The sequence below is a fragment of the Hemibagrus wyckioides genome, linkage group LG19 (genome assembly GCF_019097595.1).
Source record: "Hemibagrus wyckioides isolate EC202008001 linkage group LG19, SWU_Hwy_1.0, whole genome shotgun sequence".
Lineage (NCBI taxonomy): Eukaryota > Metazoa > Chordata > Actinopteri > Siluriformes > Bagridae > Hemibagrus > Hemibagrus wyckioides.
In genome coordinates, this window is record NC_080728.1 from 23,936,870 (window position 1) to 23,958,509 (window position 21,640).

Sequence of the window (21,640 nt, forward strand, 5' to 3'; positions counted from 1 at the left end):
CTGCAGGATTGCTGTGAACCTCAGGCAGAAAAAAATCCAAAAAGGAAAGTAGTTTTCTTTTTTTCCTTTTTTTCAGAAAAGAAATGCTTTAGAAAAGTAAAGAAATGTGAAGACTGTGATTTGATTAGTCTGTGTTTTACAGAATGACTTCACACATAAAAAGATGCTTGTTTTCTCCACCTACTGGTGTAACAGTTTAATTTACATTAAGCACAGGTATATGAATCTTTTTATAGAAAATATTTGATTCACTGAGATTCACGCGCTTCTGTGGTGATTTCAAAGATTGATAAATAAGTGGGAAAAGTGGTGAATAAATTCTATTCAAGTAGCACTGAATTTGGGGCAGGAGAATGTGGTTTTTGAATGCATTTTGTAGTGTGATCTGTGGCGATTGGTTTTCTCTGCTCAGCCACAGTGATGCATTGGTTGATTGTTTTTCCTTGGGGGGTTTCACCTGTTTGGAAAGGGGGGAGTGTGCTTCTCAGAAAATACAGAGACTCTGATTGTAAAGCAGCAGCTCCGTGTTTTGGGTTTTATCCACTATTCACATCTCCCCTCATCAGGTATTAAATGCATGCAAATGTAATAAGAATACATTCTTAATGCCTGGAAGTTTTGAGGAATGCAAATGTTATCCTTTAAAGGGTGAATATGTTGTTTTCGGATGTATAAAAGTTTGAAATGAGCTCAGCCTGTGCACCATGCGTGCTAATCACCCACTCTATGCTAACGATGGAGACAACGTGTTCAGGGATTATGAGGTAATGTATTTAAGGCGAAATACAAATATAACATTTTTGTGAAAAATGTAACAACAATGGTTTATCAATTACAAATGTGTGTTCTGAAAGTTGTTGATTAAACTGAGTTTCATAGACATTCCTGTTAAGATTTATACACAAAACGCCTGTAACAGTCCATTAAGTTGAGCATATGTAGGGCAGTACACTGTGTTGTCCACAGGATGGCGCTATGACACTGTTGGAAGAGATTTAAGTGCCTTTAGCATTGTTTGAGCCTCTTGATGTACCGTAGTGTTGATACGTGTGTAGTGCGCCATATTTTCTTCAGTCCATGTTATCAATGCTATAGTTAAGTCATGTTCACGGCAGTGAAAATCAAAATGTAAATATTTTTGTTGTTATCGCACTAAAGTTCAGTTTAATGACATGTTTTGTGTTCTAAACTGTTAAAGACCTAAATACAGGGGAATGTGAAGAGCTAAAATGTTTTGCCTTTCCTTTTGAATGTGGATAATGCAAAGCTACAGTATGCTTAGACGCGTTCGTTCAGCCCACATGGGAATTGAAAAATCCAAACAGCGTGCTAGAGACATTATCTTTTGGCCTGGCATGTCCAGACAGATTGCTAGTATAGTTGAACAGTGTTCCATTTGTCTTGAAGCTACAGCTCAAAACTGTCAGTGGAAAAGGTGTTCATGCTAGACGCGAACAACGGCAGCTGTACCAAAAAAGTATTACAACAGGTCAGCAAGACCACTTACACCATTACAGATTGGAGACCATGTCTGAATTCAAGATTCAGAGTGTTGGAAACCTGCGGTGGTCATAAATCCCGCTGACACTTTCAGATCCTACCACATATGCACTGCAGAAGGCCAAGTTTTCCGAATGAATCATTGCCTCCTTCTGCAAGATAAAGCACAGCCCGTCAATGCTGAGTCCAGAATGTCTTCGAGCACTCCACACACAGTGCCACTGGATCACACCAAACAGACAGACATGAATGATACTGCTACTCCACACTATGTCACCAGATCAGGACGAGAAGTGAAACCCCGAGTCGTCCTTGATCTATAATTGTAAAGGGTGTAGGCGGATCGCTGCCCTAAGAAAAAAAATGAAAAATTGTCATGCCAATCATTGCAAATATTGATCTAGTTATGGTTGGTTTAGTTTTGTATACTGATTTTTGCATTAGTATGTTATAACTAATTAAGTGCTGAGTTACAAGGATATGTACGATATCAAATTTGGGGATGTAATATTCAACTGTTTGAATATAGATATATGAGTGCTATTATGTACGCAGTTGTTGCATATAGACTCTAGGGGGCAATGGATAAAAAGTAGGTCATGTTAATAGGGGAGTTGCAGGAACAAAAAAAGGATAATAAAGGTGGATGGTATAAAAATCACACAGGTGTCGAGGCCGTCATTCATTAAAATAATACAATTGTGTGATAGAAAGTGTTTTTCTTTCTGTGAATACAGACATATCCACCATGTCAACTGCTACACCCACCCCCACCACCACCACCACCACCCCCAAATCAGGTATGTGTATTTGTTAGAATACAGTATTTGTTATTCTTGGACATTTTCTAAATATTTATAATGACAGTGTCGTATTAAAATCCTCTTTCGTTTTTAAGTAAAAACCAAACCACGATAACTACAACTCCAGCAGCCCATTTTTTAAAATTTCATATATAAAATTAATCAGAAAAAAGTTTATTAATTCCCTGAAATTATGCAAGATCACATGGAGGTCTTGTTGCATGAAAAGGAGGCTTAAAGAGAGCCCTTTCAAATTAATGTAGAATTGAAGGCTGAGAAAATCAATCAAGAAATAAAGAGCCACATTAGTAACATCTGCAGATCAGCATCCTATCATTTCTACAACATTTTTATACTGCTTGAGTCCTAATTCTGTTACACTCTAGAAAATGTAGCCTCACAAAAACTAGCACCTCAGTATAATGATCACACATGCACCATAAAACATATCACTCAAATGTTAGAACATAATTTAATTTACCTGGTAATATTCCAGATTGCGTGACTATAGAGGTTCACTATTGAGTCAGCATATATCTCAACAGAACACAAGAACCTTAGAAAGACCCTTAGCAAAATTAACTAGGAACAAAACCACCGCAGAAGTACAGTTGTTATGGGTTTGTGGGTTTGTTGAGAATATAACCACATCAGTAGAGTGGTGATAATCTTTTACTCCAATCCAGTGGACCAAACTTTGTTCAGCTCTTCATTAAAATAGATCACAATGTTTACTATAAATTTTAATAAAGCCATGTGACAGACACCAGATTAATAAAATTAAAGACTGTGTAAAAGACTCTGGATGTTGGATAACTTAGTCTTGCTTAATTCTGACAAGATAGATGAAGGTCTACAGATAGATAGATATAAGGTTTCTGACTATTTAGTAACTCTGATTCTTTATTGCATCCTCTGTGGTGTTACCTGAAACGATGCTACATGATGACACTTACCTATGAAAAGGTGTCCACTGTGGAGCAGTAGCCATCAGTGGAATTAATCATCACAGATGCCTCTCTCATGGTGTGGTGTCACAGAGCTACACAACAATCAGGTGGAGTTAAGAGCCATCCATCTGTCCACTAAAGCCTTAGGAGTTAAGACACAATCACATCCTGGCTGTTTATTACTGATATAAGTGATAACAGGAATTGACTAAAATCTCACTATTTGGTAATCAGTACCAACTTTCTGTGGTATAAATAAAAGAATAAAACATTTTGGGTCATCCAGTTATAGGAAAATTGTCCACTGTATTTCTTTATCGGTTCATTAGATGGAAGATAATGATGATGTCATCACTATGGAACAGGATGTAGGAGAGACAAAGTGAGTGTCTTCTTGGTTATGTGGTTAATGTATGTAAATGCACAAGCAGTACAGTGAAAGCATGATTATATTATTTCTGATAATATAAATATCAGCTATATAAAACAACTTTAATCCTCTTTCTGTCATCTTCCAAGTGTGTCACTTCAACACCTGAAACTGTGTCCAACTACAATATACCCAGAATGCACTGTGGCCTACAAACATGACCAACCATGGACTACAACACAGAACACCGTCACATTCCTTGTTCTCCGTCTTAGCAAAAAGATTAGAGAGAGTTAATTCACACCTATTGGTTCTTAACCAGCTGTGCTCTTCTTTCATTACACTATCAGTCCTATAAATATTATCACTCAGCTTAAATATCACTCACATCTCACCTCAATAATCTCAGTGATTATTCATTATAGTCTAAATGACTTTAATCTTAGCTGAAACCTTTTGAAACAAAACTGACGTATAAGCAGCAGTATGTAGGAATGAACTCAGAGGAAACACTGAATGCTCGAATGAGTGGTAATGAAAAGTACAGTGTGTGTGTGTGTGTGTGTGTGTGTGTGTGGGAGAGAGTGTGTGTGTGTGTGTGTGTGTGTGTGTGTGGGAGAGAGAGTGTGTGTGTGTGTGTGTGTGTGTGTGAGAGAGAGTGTGTGTGTGTGTGTGTGTGAGAGAGAGAGAGAGAGAGAGAGAGAGACCCCACACACACACACTTACACACACCCCACACACACACTTACACACCCCTCACACACACACTTACACACCCCTCACACACACACTTACACACACCCCACACCCCTCACACACACTCTTACACACCCCTCACACACACACTTACACACCCCCCACACCCCTCACACACACTCTTACACACCCTCTCACACACACTCTTACACCCCCCCCCACACCCCTCACACACACTCTTACACCCCCCACACCCCCTCACACACACTCTTACACACCCCTCACACACACTCTTACACCCCCCCCCACACCCCTCACACACACTCTTACACCCCCCCACACCCTCACACACACTCTTACACACCCCTCACACACACTCTTACACCCCCCCAAACCCCTCACACACACTCTTACACCCCCCCACACACACTTACACCAACCCCACACCCCCTCACGCACACTCTTACACACACCCCCACACCCCTCACACACACTCTTACACACCCCCCACACCCCTCACACACACTCTTACACACCCCCCACACCCCTCACACACACTCTTACACACCCTACACACCCCTCACACACACACTTACACACCCCCCACACCCCTCACACACACTCTTACACACCCCACACCCCTCACACACACACTTACACACCTCTCACACACACTCTTACACACACCCCACACCTCTCACACACACTCTTACACACCCCTCACACACACTCTTACACACCCCACACCCCTCACACACACTCTTACACACCCCTCACACACACTCTTACACACACCCCACACCCCTCACACACACTCTTACACACCCCACACACCCCTCACACACACTCTTACACCCCCCCCCACACACCCCTCACACACTCTACACACCCCACACCCCTCACACACACTCTTACACACCCCACACACCCTCTGCAAACACTCTTACACACCCCCCACACCCCTTACACACACTCTTACACACCCCACACCCCTCACACACACACTTACACACCTCTCACACACACTCTTACACACACCCCACACCTCTCACACACACTCTTACACACCCCTCACACACACTCTTACACACCCCACACCCCTCACACACACTCTTACACACACCCCACACCCCCTCACACACACTCTTACACACCCCACACAGCCCTCACACACCCTCTTACACACCCCTCACACACACTCTTACACACCCCACACAGCCCTCACACACACTCTTACACACCCCCACACACCCCTCACACACACTCTTACACACCCCCCCCCCCTCACACCCACCCTTTCACACCCCCCACACCCCTCACACACACTCTTACACACCCCTCACACACACTCTTACACACCCCACACACCCCCACACACCCCCCTCACACACACACTTACACACCCCACTCACCCCTCACACACACTCTTACACACCCCCCACACCCTCACACCCCTCACACACACTCTTACACCCCCCCCACACCCCTCACACACACTCTTACACACCCCACACACCCTCACACACACTCTTACACACCCCTCACACTCTTACACACACCCCCCACACCCCTCACACACACTCTTACACACCCCCACACACCCCTCACACACACTCTTACACAACCCACACACCCCTCACACACACTCTTACACACCCCACACACACCCCTCACACACACACTTACACACAACCCCACACCCCCTCACACACACTCTTACACACACCCCACACCCCTCACACACACTCTTACACCCCCCCACACCCCTCACACACACTCTTACCCCCCCCCCACACCCCTCACACACACTCTTACACTCACCCCCACACCCCTCACACACACTCGTGCACACCCCCCCACACCCCTCACACACACTCTTACACACACCCCACACCCTCACACACCACACTACACACCCCCCACCACCCCTCACACACACTCTTACACACCCCCCACACCCCCTCACACACACTCTTACACACCCCCCACACCCCTCACACACACTCTTACACACCCCACACCCCTCACACACACTCTTACACACCCCACACACCCCTCACACACACTCTTACACACCCCACACACCCCTCACACACACTCTTACACCCCCCCACCCCCCTCACACACACTCTTACACACCCCTCCCACACACTCTTACACACCCCACACACCCCTCACACACACTCTTACACACCCCACACACACCCCACACACCCCTCACACACACCCTTACACACCCCTCACACACACTCTTACACACCCCACACACCCCTCACACACATTCTTACACACCCCTCACACACACTCTTACACACCCCTCACACACACTCTTACACACCCCACACACCCCTCACACACACTCTTACACACCCTACACACCCCTCACACACACTCTTACACACCCTACACCCCCCCCACACCCCTCACACACACTCTTACACACCCCACACACCCCTCACACACACTCTTACACACCCCACACACACCCCACACACCCCTCACACACACCCTTACACACCCCACTCACCCCTCACACACACTCTTACACACCCCTCACACACACTCTTACACACCCCACACACACCCCACACACCCCTCACACACACCCTTACACACCCCACTCACCCCTCACACACACTCTTCACCCTCCTGCCATCTGGAAAGAGGTACTGGAGCATTCGGGCCTCACAACCACAGTGTGTAACAGTTTCTTTCCTCAAGCCATCAGGCTCCTCAACACCCAGGACTGAACTGTACAAATCTCTCTCTCTCTCTCACACACACACACACACACACACACTCTCTCTTTCACCTGTGTGGACACACACACACTTATATAGCTTATATTGTTGAGTACTTATTGCACTACCTCAAACCCTGTTATTATTTCATTACTCTGCTATATTTATGTTTATGCCTATTTCTATTTGCACTTCCTCAACCACTGCTACTCTGTACATCATTTCATTTTTATTCTATTTAATTTTTTACATTTCACTACACATGTTCTTTATCTTTCGGTGCTGTGTCCTGTGTTTTTGTGTTGTCTTTTTGTACCTACTGTTTCTGCACTGTCTTGTCTATGCTCTGTTTGCACCTAGTTGCACTCTGCACTTTATGTGTCTAGGACAAAACTTCTGTCCTCGCTCTGTGTTGTTTTTTCCTATTTGATCTTTATGTTGTATGTTTCTGTAGCACCAGGTCCTGGAGAAATGTTTCATTTCACTATGTACTGCGTCAGATATATGTGGCTGAAATGACAATAAAGCTTCTTCAATCTTGAATCTTGAATTTGTGTAATGGTTTATTCAGGCCTGCTGTCATATTCCAAAAATTCTTTGCAGAAATTCCGTTCCATACTTCCTGTCAGGTTTGAAATGAGTTTTTCACCAAGTTCCCCAATGGTTTTGGATCGTTACGGTTCCTTAAGCAGTTCTATTTGGAGCTCTTCCTGAAAGAAAAACACTGAGGTGATGAGGTTAAATTAGAAACCTTAAGGTGTTTACAGAGAGAGAAGCTGAAAACAAATGAATGCAATCATGATATTTATTAGGATCAGTGGATTAAAATATAGGATAAAGGGATTAGGTGAGAAATATAGAATTCATTCTCTTCACACTCCATCACAGAAGTTGTGCTCCATACTCCAATCCAGTAGGTGGCGGAATTTACACCTTAAAGCTGGCTTACCAACCGCCATTTAAACAACAGAACAGAACTCTCCATCACAGTAGGTGGCGGTATGAAGCTATGAAGTTGGTTCGAAACCCTCCATGAAACCAGAAGAAGAAGAACAGCTGTAAAGTTTATGTGACCATATCAGCGGTCAGGAACTTATAAAAATGGGAACAAACTGTGAGAAAGTCACTTCCCAAGGACTCTGATATCATTCCTGCTGAGTTAATCAGAGCACCGACAGCTCCGTGGATCACCACCCGCGGCAGGGAGGCGGAGAAGGCGGTGTAGGGAGAGGAAACAAGAGAGAGGCTGATGTTCTAGGATACAGACCAGGATAAGGAGCAACCTGAACAAACCCTCTCTGTCTGCATCTTCCTGATAATGTACGGTCACCTGCACACAAAATGGAGGATATTTTATTGAGCTTATTTTTATTATGATCCCCCACACGGATATTGAGGTATCAGTCACTCCGTTCACCATGACGACCGAACAAGGGGACTCCTGGAAGAAGATAGGGGGCGCTCTCTGTGTTTACATTCACAATGACTGGTGCACTAATGCCACAGTGTGTTTGTGTTTTTATTTATGGCTTTATATTTTATGGGCTTTTTCTTGTGGATTTCTTGTTTGTGTATTTTATCACTTCTATAATTTCTCATAATTGTTATATTTAGCAGTTTATCAGTAATAATAATAATAATAATAATAATAATAATAATAATAATAATAATCCAGCAGCATCCTAACAGCGCCCTCAGCAGGTCAGTTAAGAGAATAAACACATTTCATGAAACAGAAATCTCACTTTGGAAATGCTTTACTGCCATCTAGTGGATGGAAAGTTTTAATGTTCTTAATCAACAATAATAATCAATTTTTACAATTATTATTGTTTATAATCCTGAAAACCAGAGTAAATGTGTGTATTTAATAATAAATATCTAATTACAAGTGAAATGGTAAAAATTCTTGAATATAGTCAGAATTTGTAAAATGTCAAAAAATTAAAATTATTAGTGAAAACATTTATAAACATCAGTTTAAGTCTAACAATGGATTAAATCATGTTATAATGTTGTATTGATTCATATCTGGTATGTGTGTGTGTGTGTGTGAGTGTGTGAGTGTGTGTCTGTATGTGTGTGTGTGAGTGTGTGTGTGTGAGTGTGTGTGTGTGTGTGTAGAAGGGATGTTTAGCTGATGTAGTTACAGTGTGGTTTATCAGTGTGTGTATCTGCTCTGTGCAGCTGTCAGGCATTAATGCTGTATGACAGCCGAGTGTTTCCTCTCTCTGAAATCAGTGTGTGATGTGATCGACTCTCATCACTCACACACCTCAGAGACAGGAGGCGGAGCTCTGTTCATCAGTCACACACCTCAGAGACAGGAGGCGGAGCTCTGTTCATCAGTCACACACCTCAGAGACAGGAGGCGGAGCTCTGTTCATCAGACACACACCTCAGAGACAGGAGGCGGAGCTCTGTTCATCAGCGCTGACGTTATTTTGATATATATGGAGAAAGTGAAAGATGCCTCGTCTGATTTGTTATTGAGGCTGTGTGATGATTTCCTCTCATCTTTCTAATAAGGTAACAGTGAGTGTGATTGGCTGTCTCTCTCTCTCTCTGTCTGTCTCTCTGTAGGGGGCTGAGTGAGGAGATACACTTCTCTCAGTCTCTCTGGGTGAGTGGAGGTGAACACATCGTGTACAGTGAGGAGGGAGATGGAAATCTGTCTGACTTTATTCTTCTCTCATCCACACTCACACTCACAGCAGCTGGTAAGTTCACACTGATTATTCACACCAAAACATCACACACATTTTAAAGAGTTTTTAAAGAGAAAAAACTTTTTACAGTGAAACCCCTTCAATATTTTCAATATTTAATGATGAAGGTTCTGTAATATTCATCATTAAATATTGAACATCTGCAAGATTCATCAATCTTTGAGTAAAGTTATGTGTAAACACTTGGTTAAACCAAACTGAATTTTTGGTTAGATTTAGAAATGTTTCATAAAGGCAGATTTTCTTTTAATTCCAGTGTTTATGTTGAAAAAATTCAGTTTAATTTTATTGAAGCACTTTTAATAATAGACATCGTCACAATGCAGCTTTACATAAAATTTTATCCTAATTTGATTTTTTGAGGCAAAAAGTGAATAATTTTAAATGTAGATGAGAATATATTGGTGTCTACAGTGTTAACTCTTATATTGTCAGGTTTTATATTTATACTGTAGTCTACATTTTTTGCCTGATATTTCTAATTTTGCCATTGAAATAATTAGAAAACAAAAGTGTTTGTTGAAAAATAAAATGCGGCTGATTGTGAAAGTAAAAAAATACAATAAAACATTAGCACAAAATTATCGACTAAAAGGAAAAAAGAAAACAGAAATATTTAAATGACACAGGACAAGAAACCAGGAACTCACAGGAGCTACATCACCGACAATAAACATCACCAAAATGGGAATCACCTGTAAATGACCTGGTGTGTGTAGATGATTTGTGTTTGGGTGACAACCACAAAACTCCATAAAAGGCCATATTCACAGAGCAGAAAAAGCAAATCCAGTGGAATCACAACACCTGAAAAGGCCAAATATTGAGAGAAATTACAGAGTGAATTCAGAGTGATGTCCATAAAATAAAATAAAAATAAACACAAAAGTTTTTCTTTCTGCTAGTAGGGACCAAATCATTACAAAGATGTTTCTAGCCTAGCCTTATTAGCCTCATCTAGTTTGACTTGCTGGTTTTCTGTCTCTCTCTCTCTCTCTCTCTCTCTCTCTCTCTGTCTCTCTCTCTCTCAGACAGTGTGAGGTTGGTGAATGGTGGAAGTCGCTGTGCTGGGAGAGTGGAGGTTCTTCATGGTGGTCAGTGGGGAACAGTGTGTGGTGATCGCTGGGATGAGGTCGATGCTGCAGTGGTGTGTAGAGAGCTGCGCTGTGGGGAGGCTGTAAACGCACCACAGTATGGTCACTTTGGACCAGGATCAGGACCAATCTGGATGGATGAAGTGGCCTGTAGAGGATCAGAGTCGACACTGAAGGACTGTAGATCAGATGGGTGGGGGAAAAGTGACTGTGGTCATGGTGAAGATGCTGGAGTCACCTGCTCAGGTAAACTTCTGTATTTAGAATAAACATTACAATTAGTTACATTATTATTATGATTTAATTTGAATTATAACAAATAAACTTTATTCAATTGTTGATTTTATTAAAAAATTTTGCAACTTTGTCTTATAACATTTAAATTATTTCTTGATATTCGCTCTTAGTGAAAATTTGCAGAATATTTACACAATTAAATAAAACACAGGTCACAGAATGTCGAGACTCACTGCTGGTCCTCACCGGTGCTCTGGGAGAGTGGAGGTGTTTCATGGAGGTTCCTGGTCCACAGTGTGTGATGCTGACTTTGACCAGCAGGATGCAGAGGTTGTGTGTCGAGAGCTGGACTGTGGGATTCCTGTGGAGGTTCTGGGATCAGCTGCTTTTGGACGAGGGGAGGGTCAGGTGTGGACAGAGGAGCTTCAGTGTAGAGGAACTGAATCTGACATTACCTTCTGTCCAACATCATCTTCACTCAAACACTCACACTGTTCCCATGACAACGATGTGGGATTAATATGTTCTGGTTAAGTATCATGATGTAACTTCTGTTTAAATAGAGACCACATAGCTGTCCATCAAACTTTAAGGTTCCTGTGTTAATGTTCCTCTTTCACTGAGCTCTCGGCTGTTTGTTCAGGTCACACAGAGGCGCGGCTGGTGAACGGACCGGACTCCTGTTCTGGTCGAGTGGAGCTCCAGTACCTCGGTGAGTGGGGCACAGTTTGTGCTGTAGGCTGGGATATGAGAGCTGCAGATGTTCTGTGTGCACAGCTGGATTGTGGGAGAGCTGTGGCTGTGGTGGAGGTGGACTGGTTTGGGAGGGGAGTGGCCACATCTGGGCTGATGTGTTTGATTGTCAGGGGAAGGAGACACACCTATCACGATGTGGCGTCTCATCATGGAGTCGAGCTGCATGCTCTCATAAACACGACGCTGGAGTCATCTGTAATGGTGAGATATTAACATCACGTACACCACGTTACTGAATAAAGTCAGAGTTCATTAGAATATTTAAATGATGTTCTTCTGCTTCAGGATCATCCATGGTGTTTCATGAGGGGCGAGTGCGGTTGTCTGGAGGGAGAGAGTGTCAGGGGGAGGTGGAGATTTATTTCAGGCAGGACTGGAGGAGAGTTCTCCTGGACTCGTGGAGTCTGTCTGAGGCGTCTGTGCTCTGCAGACAGCTGGGCTGTGGCTCTGTGCTGAACTACCGCTCCTCTCCATCCACCACTGAACACAAACACATGTGTGTAACGGGTTTCAGCTGCTCTGGGAGTGAAGCTCATCTGGGGAACTGCAGCAGGCCACAAGCTGAACCTGTCAACTGCAGCTCTGGGGAACAGCTCTACATCACCTGCTCAGGTAAACACCTACAGATGAGCAGACATGTACAAAACCAGAGCTTTAAAATGTAGTTTAAGAAACAGAGCTTGATCAGGATTAATAATCATAATTATTCATCATTTTAATTAAAAAAGCAATTATTTTACAGTTCATGACAACAACAAAACAAACAATTTCTGTCTTTGTCGAACTATAAATGTTCATATTTACTCTCTCTGATTTACCTGTTAGTCCCAGGGGGTATAATAATAATAATAATGATCAAATATTAATAAAATATTAATTAACTGTCAGTAAACAGTCTGTGAGCTGCATTATTATTTAAATTGTTATTAATAATTTTAACTGATATTAACACTAATTGTATTGTTTTAAAGAATTTTCCACATCTGATTAAAATGTGTGTGTGTATGTGTGTGTGTGTGTGTGTGCGCGCGTGTGTGTGTATGTGTGTGTGTGTGTGTGTGCGCGCGTGTGTGTGTATGTGTGTGTGCGTGTGTGTGCGCGCGTGTGTGTGTGTTTGTGTGCATGTGTGTGTGTGTGTCTGTGTGTCTGTGTGTGTGTGTATATGTGTGTGTCTGTGTGTGTGTGTAATAAAGACCCCCGCTCCATCAGGTTGGTTGGTTCTGGGGGAGACTGTGCAGGAAGGCTGGAGGTTTTCCACAGCGGCTCGTGGGGGACAGTGTGTGATGACTCGTGGGATATTGAGGATGCCCAGGTGGTGTGCAGACAGCTGCAGTGTGGAGTGGCCCTCAGTACCCACATACCAGCCTGGTTTGGTCCTGGAACTGGGTCCATATGGCTGAATGAGGTGGAGTGTGAGGGGAACGAGACGTCCCTGTGGAACTGCAGATTTCAGCTGTGTGAAGAGGGTGAATGTGGACAAAATGAGGACGAAGGAGTCGTCTGGTCAGGGACAGTGTGATGAATGACAATAAACCTGTTAGATATGTATATGTTTTATTTCATAATGTTCCTGAAATTCAACATGATAGTAAGGACTTGTTTATAAATGTAATCCATCTAGAATATATTTCTCCATAAAGATAATATTACACATATTTAACTGTGTCGATAAAACAGGACATTTTCAGATGAAGTGTAAGTCGTCCTTCTCTCTCCAGAGTTTAAAGAGATCCGACTCTCAGAGGGCTGTGAGGGGAATCTGGAAGTGTTCTACAATGGAACCTGGGGTAATGTGTGTTACAATCAGATGGATGATGAGACGGTAAACATGGTGTGTCGAGAGCTGAACTGTGGAAGACGAGGCAGTCTGTCAAACACTGAAGCACGAGTAAAATCTGCTCCTAATTGGCTGGATGAACTGAAATGTAGGAAACACGACTCTAATCTGTGGCAGTGTCCATCTTCACCCTGGGGACAGAACAGATGTGATAATCGTGATGAAGTGGCTCGTATTACCTGCACAGGTAAGAGGATTCTCTCTCTCTACTAGTTTATATATTACTGTAGAATTTGTGTAAATATTTCAGCTATAAAATAAGAATGAGAGAAAAGTCTGTTTCATGTGTTTTATTACTGCAGAAGATGGAACGTCTCTACGTACTCATGGGACATGTTCATCATTTCCTCTTCAGAAATACTGCTCAAGTAAGGACACTTAAATCTGTCATGTGTTGAGGAAAGAGTTACTGTTTCCTCCCAGAAGTTGATCATTTTCCTATAACAGCGTGTCCTGAAGGGTGTTATTTCTCTCAGAACACAGCAATAAACTAACAGTTGTATTTTTTATTTAAAGGATGATATGCCATGCATTTTATCCATTTCCAGTTTCATTTAATGATGTTGAATAAAACATTTAGTTCCTGTTCTCACTTATGTTATAGCAGCTATAAACAATTATAAACAGTTGTTCCTTCTCCAGGTTCTTTTCTCTATTTTGACTGTCACAAAGCTCTGACACTGGAGACTCCTTCCATAAATATTAAATTAACATCTCCTTACAGAAAACATCACCATATGATTACACACATTTATCTTTACTTTAAGTAACAACACAATGTTAAAGCCTTTGTTTATTTGTAGCTGCACTACTGTCAGAGCTGCTGTTGTAGAAAATGAATCAACACCTTCTGACCAATCACAGTCCAGTTTTAACAGATGAGGGTCAGTTCTTGTTGATGTGTCATGGTGTTGTAGTGAGCTGTGTGACTGGAGCTGTTATTCAGTGTTGGTGTGTTTCCTCTTGTGTGATGTGTGTGATGTAGAGCACTGGTCTCTCAGGCTGAGTGGAGGAAAGGGAAGCTGCTCTGGGAGGTTGGAGGTGTATCATAACTCTACGTGGGGCTCCGTTTGTGATGATCGGTGGAACATCAGGAACGCTCAGGTGGTGTGCAGACAGCTGGGCTGTGGGTCGGCGCTGAGTGCTGATAGGAATGTTTGGTTGGGTTCTGGTGAAGGGACTATCTGGATGAACAGAGTGAAGTGTCGAGGGGATGAGATTCACCTGTGGGACTGTCATCATTCCCTGAAGAACCACACTGACTGCTCTCATGCTGGAGTCACCTGTGCAGGTCAGAGGGGTGTGCTAACTTTTCAGCTTTCTGTCTCAGTGATAAGACTTGATAACTTTTATTTAGAATCTTAGATGTTTGATTGAAAGCTCAGACCCTAAACTGTAAAACTTATTCAGGGACACTTTATTTTTATTGTGTGATAGAAAGTGTTTTTCTCTCTGTGAATACAGACACATCCACCATGTCCACTGCTACACCCACCACCACCACCACCACCACCACCACCAAATCAGGTATGTGTATTTGTTAGAATGCAATATTTGTTACTGTTCATCATTTTTCTAAATATTTCTGATCACAGCGTCGTATCAAGATCCTCTTCTGTGTTTTTGACCTCAGTAAGTCCACCCACCCCTCCACTGGTTCTCTTTGTGTTGGGAACGCTGCTCTTCCTGGCCTTAGTGCTTCTTCTGGTACTGTTTTACCAGAACAGAGTTCTCAGGAGAGGTACCACACTTTCACACATTGTCTTATTATATTATTTAAAATCTCAGATTTTATTAACATTATTTATAATCATTTCTACTGTAAATGTATTTTAATATTTTTCATTCTTTTTCATTATAGTGTTAATATGGTCTGTTTTGTGTTTTTGTTCATCAGTGTATATTATTATTATTATTATTATTATTATTATTATTATTATTATTATTATTGTTCCCCACTCCCAGTTGTCTCTAGGACGAGGCGTAAGACTGAGTCTGAGGCAGTCTATGAGGAGATCAACCACAGATACATGGCTAGAAGAATCACGAGCTTCACTCAAAGAGGTGAGTGATATGTGGACTGTTCTACATCACACTTATTGTATCTATTTAAACTTCTAGCTGAAATTCACTGCATGGAAATGATCAAATCCCTCAATACAGAATACACACCTCAATGTAAACTCAGTGATTAGAGCAATATTTTCCCCCAAATCCAGTGTGATTTATTTCTTTAAAATAAATAAATAAAAATAAGCTCAATGTGTGTGAGAGGAAATGTGCAGTTAGAGTACATGTGGTGTAGAGACAGGATTCTGCTGATAAACATCTATTAAAGCTTCTGATTTAGTGTGTGTGTGTGTGTGTGAGTGTGTGTGTGTGTGTGTGTGTGTGTGAGAGTGTGTGTGTGTGTGTCTGTGTGTGTCTGTGTCTGTGTGTGTGTGTGTGTGAGTGTGTGAGATTTATGACAAATAACTAAAAATAAAAATTAGTTGTATTTTAGTGGATGGATGTTAGGAAAAATGAGTCCCCATAAACCATGGTGGTTACTGAGTGTCCAGATAAATACATAAATCTGTGTGATTTCTGAATGGTAGCATGGGTCTGTGTGTGTGTGTGAGTGTGTGTGTGTGAGTGTGTGAGTGTGTGTGTGTGAGTGTGTGAGTGTGTGTGTGTGTATATGTGTGTGTGTGTGCGTGTGTGTGTATTCCTGCATGTGAGTGCTTTCCTGTAATAAAAATATCCTAAATGTATGAGTGGAAATGTGCAGTTAGAGTTCATGTGAGGTAATGTAGTGTAGATTTTTTAAAGGGGGGCTGTGTGTGTTTGGGGGTCGTGTGTGTATGTGTGTGTTTTCCTGGACAGGTGCATCCCCCTTCTCTCTCTATGTGTGTGTGAGTGTGTCATTTATTATTAATAACTAAAAATAAGAGAAATGGTGTGTGTGTTTTTCTCTATAAAAGTGTACTTCTCACTAAAGTGTGTGTGTGTGTGTGTGTGTGTGTGTGTGTGTTCGGGGGTAGGGGGTGGTTGGGAGGTGGCTGACTTGTAAGTATGTGTCTGAATGTGTGGTTTTATGATACATATTTTAACGGATGGATAAACCATGGTGGTTACTGAGTGTCCAGATAAATGCTTGTATCTATTTGGTTATTGAATAGGAGCATGGGTCTGTGTGTGTGTGTGTGTCTGTGTGTGTCTGTGTGTGTCTGTGTGTGTGTGTGTGTGTGTGCATGTGACTGCTTTCCTGTACAGGTGCATACCTCTCATCTCCCTCCCGGTGTGTGTATATGTCATTTATACTGAATAAATAAAAATAACCTAAATGTGTGAGAGGAAATGTGCAGCTAGAGTTCATGTGGGGTAATGTAGTGTTTTTTTAAGGGGTGTGTGTGTGTGTGTGTGTGTGTGTGTTCGTGGGTGTTAGTGTGTGTGTGTGTGTGTCTGTGTGTGTGTGTGTGTCTGTGTGTGTGTCTGTGTGTGTGTGTTTGTGTGTGTGTGTGTGTGTGTGTGTGTGTTGTTCTGCTTTTCTGAACACGTCTCCTGACTGTCCTGTTCTCCTCTAACAGGAAGTCTCCTCTCTGAAGAACAGCATTCTGGGTATGAGGATGTGGATGATGAGCTTCTCTCAGGTAAAAATGTCCAGAGTGTGAGTTTGTCTAACTCCATTAACTGAAAGATATTAGAATTACAATTAGAAATCAGAAATGACTAAATTTCTCCTTTCTGAGACGTGATTATGTTTAAAAACCCTGAAACAAATAAATTGTTCTTTTTACAGTAAAGTCTGGGATGGGAGAAAAGGCGGAGTATTATGATGATGTCATCGACACCAGTGACATCATAAGTGGGTGCAGTTGTTAACTGATCACATCAATTTACTGACTTCACATTAAACCATGAGGTCAGAATGTGATGGAGCTGTTTGTACAGAGTCTCTGCTTTTATTTCATTTAGGTGATCCAGGAAGAGTCGACCCACCAGAGGACTACGATGATGCCGTCACTGCTGGACCGATCCCTGATCACGTGGATGGTGTGGTTCTGTTTTGGGATTTGTTTTAGAAAGCAGTATAAATTAAACACACACACTGTGAATAAGTTTGTTTATTGGTTTGTGTGTAGTGACGTTTTTTACATGTGTACGATGTCATTTTGCATTGTGTCATCAAATACACAGTGTAGAAACTGCCCCTTCACTAAACTTTAAATATCTTTAAATATCTGTGTTTTGGTGTAGAGGATGAAGCTGAGAATTATGATGACGCCATTACAGCTGATCAGAAGTCAGTTATACTGACAGGTATGATAATAATGGGACAGTATTGCATCCACAAGCATCCAAATGATCATTAATGACATTAATGTGGATTTAATAGCTTTTATCTCTACGTTCTGACAGAGGACGTGTCCGAGAACTATGATGATGCAGTTACCACTGAAACAAACCCAAACATCATCACAGGTCAGTTTATTCTGAAGATTCATGGAATTTATTCACCTTAAACATTTATACAATAAAATTCAAGCTTTGTGGTTTAATTACTTCTTTGTACACACTGTTGAATTCTGCGTTCTGATTGGTCAGTAGGTGTTGATTAATTTTCTATTTTATTTTCTATAATATTAATGATCCAGTACCTGGTTTCTATAGCAACAGTTCATTCACAGGAAATTATAAATTATAAAAAAAAATCTGTTGTCATTGACATGGTGAAGTTTTCTGTAAGAAAATTATATTTCATTGTTTTTCAGATTAAAATCCTCTGCTTCATCACACCACCCTGTAACTCAGTATTTTACTATAACAGCAACACACACAGTGGTTTATTACTGATTCATTTATTTGTTCATTAGACAATCCAGAAGATTATGATGATGTCATCACTGAGGAACAGGATGTAGGAGAGACAGAAGGTGAGTGACTTCCTGTTTATTCTGTAATGTACATAAGTTCACAGGCAGCAGAGTAAAAGATTAGATTATATGTGATTATATTATATATGGTATATAATAAATATCAACTTTCAGATCAGTTTTTAGAACAAATATAATTAAACATGTGCATTTATTAAACAGTTTAGATAAGATCTACTGTAAATATTATCTATGATATATAACATAAACATCAGCTTACTGTTTTTATAACAAATCTCCATTCAGTCAGATTAAGAAAACTGATCTGATAAATGTCCTCTATTCTCTTCATTTATTGTTGAAATATCAGAGAAATTCTACATAGTGCATCATTTACTGTATTTTAAGGTGTTACAAAACAATTACTATTAATACAATATAAATGATATATTAAAGAAGTAAATGTGTTTATTTTACAGAATATGATGATGTGGAGGAGAAATCTCAGAAAGACAGGGACCATGTGACTGAGACACGCCCCCAAAGGCCTTTTCTCAGGAAATTACATTTCAACTTTTATAAACACAAAAAATGATTTTATTTTACTTCCAATAATTTCATTCATTCTGAACCATGTTCATTTTCTCACCTTGTTATTAGCAAATAGATTAGGGAGAGTTAAATCACCTCCATTATTACTGAACCAAATGTTTCCAGCTTTCCTTTTACAACACATTTAGTGCTATAAGTCATAGTGAGCTTAAATATCACTGACACACCACACCTCATTTATCTCACCAGTTTATTCCATCAAAATGGCCATAATGTTCATTTCAATCTTTTGGTGAAACATCTGATCTTATCATTCATGTCTAACTGAAACTTGGGAATCTGTTATTCAGTGTTTTTAGAAATGAGTTAATTACATTCCACTTGTTAGATGAAAACTTTATTACATATGTTAAAAATTATTACAAGCCAGAAATATGCAACTGTCTGAAATAGATAAAGATTTTTCATTCATTATGCTCAGGTAATGTTTTATATTTTAAGATCTAATTCAATATTCTATGTTTTCTATGTTGATTTTCTATATGGCTATATGGAATTAGAAAGTGTTGATTAATTTTTCACAACAACACGGCTCTGATAATAGTTAAAATCTTATCATTCATGTCTAACTGAAACTTGTGATTCTGTTATTAAGTGTTTCAGAAATGAGCCAGAATAAAACTTATTACAAATATTAAAATGTTAATATATATATATATATATATATATATATATATATATATATATATATATATATTCAATTCAATATATATATATCACACCTGAATTATAGTAAAATAATTTTCCTTTTAGTTATTTAATAGTTACGACTGCCACATAAATGATTCTAATAAATGATTCATTTGAATATTTTATTTTTCCTACAGTTCTTCCTACAGTCCTTCTCATTATGTAAGCCCATAATAAACTGATTTAAAACATGTTATATAACAAAGAATAGTGTATAATCATTTTTTTTGACATTACTAATAGATGTTTATTTAACATTTATAGAAAGAGTCTCGAGTTTCAGTTCTTTGTAACAGTTATTTATTATTATTTCAGCAGCTGCAGTTAAAGTAATCCTGAAAGTCGGGGTGTTGCAGCCCCATCAGCAGCCTTACTTCCTGCCTCCTTGTATAGAATGAGAAATGGACAAGGAATTTAAATATTTTGTCTAAATAAACAATATGCCAGCAAATGCAACCTTTTTATCCATAGTAAGTAAATATTGTGCCTTATTCTGAGCGCTGTATTCACCTTTTTCACTATTTTATTACATATTGTTTACTTAAACAATTGATTAAATAAAAGTGCTTTTATAATATAATGTGATTATGTGGTTTGTGGCTCTTGTAGTGATAAATCTGTGGTCAGTGTCAGGCAATAAAAATAAATAAATATTTATATATTTATACTCTATACTCACGGGTAGCCGCAAACGAGACCATATCACACCGATTTTACGCTCTGCACTGGCTGCCAGTCCGATATCAAATTGATTATAGAATTCAAATCTATGTTAAAAACGCATCTCTTTTCTTGTGCTTTTAATTGTTTGTAATGTGTATGTGTTTTCCTGCTTCTATCCTTGTTCATTTTTATTTTTTTTCCTCTATCTTTGGACAGTATTTTGGCAAATTAAGGTTGAATTTAAATTTGCTTTAGAAATAAAATTGAATTGAATTGAATTGAATATATTAATCAGAACGTTGTGAGTTCAAATCCCAGCACCAGCCTGAGCTCGACCTCCACTGCATACTAAAAACTTCAGATTATTGAATAAATGTAAATGCGCGTACACACACACACACACACACACACAGAGACACAAACACACACACACACGCGTTTCTCTCTCCCTCTCTGATATACAGATTCTTAGACATACACACAGATATAAAGTGTTTATCTGGACACCCAGTTACTGCAATGGTTTATGTGGACTCACCCTTCCTAACATTCCATGAATGAAATTCCTGTCAGAAACACATACACTTACACACAGACATGCAAGAACTAAGATGGCAGCAAAGATAGCGGATTTGCACTCTCTGAAACTTAACTCACCCTTCCTAACATTCCATGAATAACATGGCCACATAAGAACTAAAAGGTGGTACAGATAGCAGATTTTCACTCTAGGAAACTGGTATTTTGTCCATTATCTTTATAATACTACAATTTACTACTTTAGTGCAAATGTGCAAAATGTATGTGAACATATCAGCCATCAGAAAATTACAAACATGGGAACAAGCAGACATAAAAACTATTCAGTTTTATTATTATTATTATTATTATTATTATTATTATTATTATTATTATTATTATTATTATTATTATTATTATTATTATTATTATACAGCAGCATCCTGAAAGCAGGTCACTTAAAAAAAAAAAACTTTTCACGAAGCAGAATTCTCAGTTTGGAAATGCTTCACTGCCATCTTGTGGATATAGAATTTTAATATTCTTTATAAATGTATAATTAAATAGTCATTAAAAATGATTAATGT

General features: G+C 40.0%; 1 pseudogene; it reads left to right on the top strand.

The window, feature by feature from the left end:
* The first annotated feature begins 9,749 nt into the window (after positions 1-9,749).
* Positions 9,750-19,790, top strand: LOC131370100 (antigen WC1.1-like; annotated as a pseudogene).
* Positions 19,791-21,640: the final 1,850 nt, after the last annotated feature.